Consider the following 4848-nt stretch of genomic DNA (forward strand, 5'->3'; position numbering starts at 1 on the left):
CTCAAAAGCCAAAAAAATATGCAGCGCCAGGATGACATGGTAATACTAAAGGGGCCTCTGCTGCCAGGAGACGGGACACCTGCACACACCCGTCCTGTGGGCAGCACTACTTGACAGGGACTGGCACCACTAACTGGGGGAATGAGGGCACAGGCAGCCGGCACCTCTAACAAGGAGACAGGACCACTGCGCTCACAAGTAGCGTGTGAACCTCACTATCGGCTGCAGTTCACAAGGACAGAGAACCTCTGACTTTGGCATCGGCACGCAAACCAACCTTGAACCACCCAGGCTCCGCTCTCCGGGTGCGCCTGGTACTACTGAGGGGAAATATACACGTGCACACAAACAAACCGCTTGTGAGCAACACTCACAGCCAAAGGCCACCGGGGCAGGCACCTGCGACGGGCAGTGCATACACCAGCACGGGCACACACAAACATGCAGCTAGTTAACCTCACAGTCACCACTACTAGCGTGAGGGGACACAAACAGCGCCTGATCCGCTCTCCGTGCAGTGTGGCACAGGAAACCACAGAAGAGGGCAGATGGCAGTGCATGTCAACAAACAGCATCTCTGCCTCACTCCAGAGTCTGAGCCTCACTGCTGGCAGCAGGGCACAAGGTCTAGTCTAGAAAGACACCACAGTGCACAGAGGCAGGCACCTCTGACAGAGCAGAGCACGCACACGCCGTTCCAGCCACAACTGGGCACAGAGGTGGGCACCCTGTCAGCAGGGTCGGATTGGGATCACAATTTGGCCCGGGCACTGACGAAAAAAGTGGCCCTCATTTAAGGGGCGTGGCTCACATTTAAGGGGCGTGGCCCACATTCAAGGGGCGTGCTCTTTCGTAATACCCGTCGGCAGCCCCTGCTCCCAACTGGTATTACGGTGCTTCTGTCATTGCATCCAGATATATAAAACAAGTAACATTACACCTACAAGCAGCCAGGACTATTGGCTTTGTCAATGGTTGTTAGTTGCATAAGAAAAATCAAACACCATTTGCACAGACAAGGATTGAAAGTAGGAGGATACTGTTCTTGTGCAGGACACAGGCCCAAGGTGACAATGGCCTACATGCTGAACAACTAAAAAAAACAGCAAGGCCCCTTTCTGTCACAAAATTATTCGAGCCCCCCAGCACAGGAGCACCTGAAAAGCAGGGAAGCTCCTGCTATTACTAACCTACTTAGCCCTCCCAGACCTTCAGCCGAGGAGCACATGAACAGAGGTAAGGCCAGGCCCGGTTCTAGCGGGTGGGCCGGGTGGGCCAGGCCCACCCAAACATGAGCCTGGCCCACCCAAACAGGATCGTTGGCCCTCGCAGTGAGGGCTTGAAGGCAGGCTTCTTTTCTTTGGGATCTAAGTGCTTCAACCCTCCCCCGTCGCATGTGTCAGCCCGGGCCGAGGGGCGCACACACACAGACAGTTTTAGAGATGATCGCAGCCGCACCGAGTACTTCACAGGTCATTAAAGACCATGTATATGTTAACGAGGCTTTTTTTATTTTTCACCCGTTCATCTCTGCATGGCGAAAGGCGACAAATCCTTTCTTTGACAAGGGTAACCTTTGGTAACCTTTGCTTACTGTCCTGCTGCATTGATATTTATTTTTATATGCAGCGCAGGAGAAACGTTTCTTTATTCCTATTCACCTTTCCTGACCCCCACAGTCTTTTTAAAATTTGCACAGGCCCAGCAGGGCACATTGGTGTGTGCTTAATTTAATCAGTTTTTAGGTTTCGTAACCTGGCGAGGGGCGAAGCCACTCCCAGATCGAAATCTGTTGTTTCTAATAGTGAGGTTAGGACAGCCTCTGTTTCCAATTGGCTAGCTCCATAAATGGAGGCTAGCCATTGGGAGGCAGAGGCTGTCAATCGCGCTTTCTCTCGAAAACGCGATTCGGGGGCGTTTCTGGTGCTTTTTTTAAGCCCCGCCCCTTTGTCCCGGGCCGCGCTGCGATTGGCTGCCGGCCCGGGACACCCCCGTGACGTCAGCCAATCACAGCGCGGCCCGGGACCTGACTTGTTACTTTCTTGCTGTCTCCACTCCCACTCCCACCCTTCCTCTTTGTCCCTCCTCGCTTTATTCGCCTCTTTTGTTATTCTTCCCCCAATCCACAGGTTCAGTACCTCTTCATTTCATCTTTTTACCGTTCGCTTTATTTCGTTGTGTTCTTTAAAAAAAAAAATCATGCCACTCTCATACACACTTTCTTGCATCACTGGCAGTGCTTAATTTGTGCCGGTGCTTAGCACCGGCACTTAAATGTCAGGGCCGGGTCTACTGCGGGCACACCCACATAGAAGAAAGTTTTGTGAAAATAAATATATGTTATCGGTATTAACCTTTTTATTCTCTTGTACTTTACTATCTGCAGCCCCAGGCGTGCCTGCGGCCGCAGCGTGTTTTTTCAGGTCATCATAGCAGTGTGTGTGTGTGAGTCTGTCATCACCGGCGTCACGTCACTCTCTCACGGTGTTTATTACTTTCGGTTTTGCGAGTCGAGTGAGTGCCCCCCCCCCCCCCCAACTCACATTTCTTCTGCACGTGAGCCGTGAGGCAGGTGGTGCCGGTGGTAGTACTAATATAACTGGCCCCTCCCTGCTGCCCAGACTAAGAGAGTCGAATAATAGTAGTATTTATTATTCAGTTAGGTGACATATAAAATATGTGCAGCAAGTTTCGTTTCATCATGGGGACCTATTGACAGTTTCTGTTTGAGTTCAGTTTGCCAGTGGGTGGGCGGGCGCGGAACTTTCGAACGTGCACAAATGGAGGTTCTGATGGGGCCCGGCCGGGGGTAGGCAGGGCCCAGCCAGGCTGTGCGCGCGGTAGCGCGCAGATTTTTTTTCACTTTGGCTCAGACAGGCAGGCACCAGGTGCCACGCCCCAGCATAAACTGCGCACTGGCAGTTACATTCGGCAAACCGCCGGCAGCTTCCCACGTCACGGACAGACGGCCCATGCCACGAGTCATCCATCCACTGCAGTGCTGTGCACATTAAGTTAGCCCGGTGACTGACGCCCCGGCCGGACGCTACCAACAACGACGACGAGAGCAGCCAGGGCTGTCCTGGCTGTGGGTGTCTGGCAGCACAACTCCGACACGCAGACCACTGAGCGTGAGCAGCGCAACAGTCAGTGTGCAGTGCACTGCAGTGAGCCAGAGAGACAGTGCAGCAGCTAGCTAGGCTAGCAGCAGTGTGTGTCCTGCCGATCGACCCACCGAGAATATAACGGTAAGAAAGAAGAACGAAGTGAAGATAGAAATTGAGTTAAGCAATGCACGGTCGTAAGCACCTAAAGTTTAGTTAAGCTCTACAGCAGCAGTAATTGAAATAATTGTTGTAATTTGTAGCATGTAAATTAACTAACTAGGTAAGCTAAGCGAAGCCAGCTGAGCTAACTAGGGATGCCACTACACAGCCCACAGCCAATTTATGCCGAAATAATGCGGCGTCACCATCCAGACACTGAACCGAGAGCATACCGTCTCACAACCCGCTACTGACAGAACAACACTTTAAACTTATTTCATTTATACAATGACCAGTCACACTGACTTATTTCCTATATTGTGGGTTGGCATATCCAGTCATTCTCCATCTGGCTGACATGATGATATAGGCCTGAGCCTGAATTTTCCAAACTTTCACTGCAGGCAGTCACTCTTTCTAGCCCAGGTCGGCCCTGCACTTTCTGTGTAGCACAAGCCATGCATCCTCACCAGGCAGTCACCGGCGGCACTACCTTCTGCGTGGCGCCCCCGCACGCGCGTCTCTTTGCTTTGCTGCTGTGTAATTTCGAACGCATTCCCATCGTTTTACAGTATCGTTGAATGAATGAAACAATTAGGGATAAAAACCAGGGGCTTCAAGGCTGCAGTGGGAGTTTTAAATCTTGTACACAGCAGCGAATCAGCTCCATACTGTGAGCCTGATGAGATGTTAACTTGAGATGGAATTAAAGCACTGTAAATGTACCCTGCTTTACTTTTTTGTCTGAGTGACTCACTGACTCAACATTAACGTAAAGGCACTGGCAGATGGATTTGCGACTAAGAGGCTTCCAAATGATGATAATTTCTCCCCATTTAAAATGCATCCGAATAAATGGATGCAAACGCCGGGACGCGAAGATGCGCTCAATGCTAATGAGCAGCCACGCAATGGGAAAATCAGACAGCAACGCGCTTTGTCTATGGCGGCCTTAAATTGTAATCAATTTAAGGTTAACCAGAAAAATAACGTCTACAAAGTCATTAACATTTTTCAGTTGATTTCACTGCTGTAACTGGTTTCTGTAGAGGTCACGGTGCGGCCGGGGAGTGAGAGTCAAGAGTGATTTTCCTAATGAGGAAGAAATAATACACACACACGTGGCGTTTATGGATCAATACACTATCAAAAAATACCCGGGCCAGCAGTAGCACAGACCGTGGCACTGAGGTGCCAGCGCCGCCCACAACGGAGAAGGGCGCTGTGTCATGTCATGTGTGATATCAGAGTCACACATGAAACTTTCGGCAGGAAAGCAGGGCACCGCACTGGCGGATGTCACTTAGAGGTTTAGCTCGGGCCCCTCGCCTCGGGCCTAATTAATCCCACAATAGTGGCTCGGGCTCGTTTCAGTTTCATGTCAGGGGGCTCTCTCTGTAATTCTAGGGCTTCGTGTCTGCTTCACACAGGCATCGTGGCACCCTAGTTTCTCATTTAACAGCCATCTGGATTTATCAAAGCGCACCAGTGTGGCGCAGCAGCCTGTCTTTCTTTGGCAAATCATGGCATCGCCTCGTACCTCCTGTGTTTTAGGGAATACGACCATGATTGTCAGCAATGT

Source organism: Lissotriton helveticus, chromosome 9 (assembly GCF_964261635.1).
Source record: "Lissotriton helveticus chromosome 9, aLisHel1.1, whole genome shotgun sequence".
Classification (NCBI taxonomy): domain Eukaryota; kingdom Metazoa; phylum Chordata; class Amphibia; order Caudata; family Salamandridae; genus Lissotriton; species Lissotriton helveticus.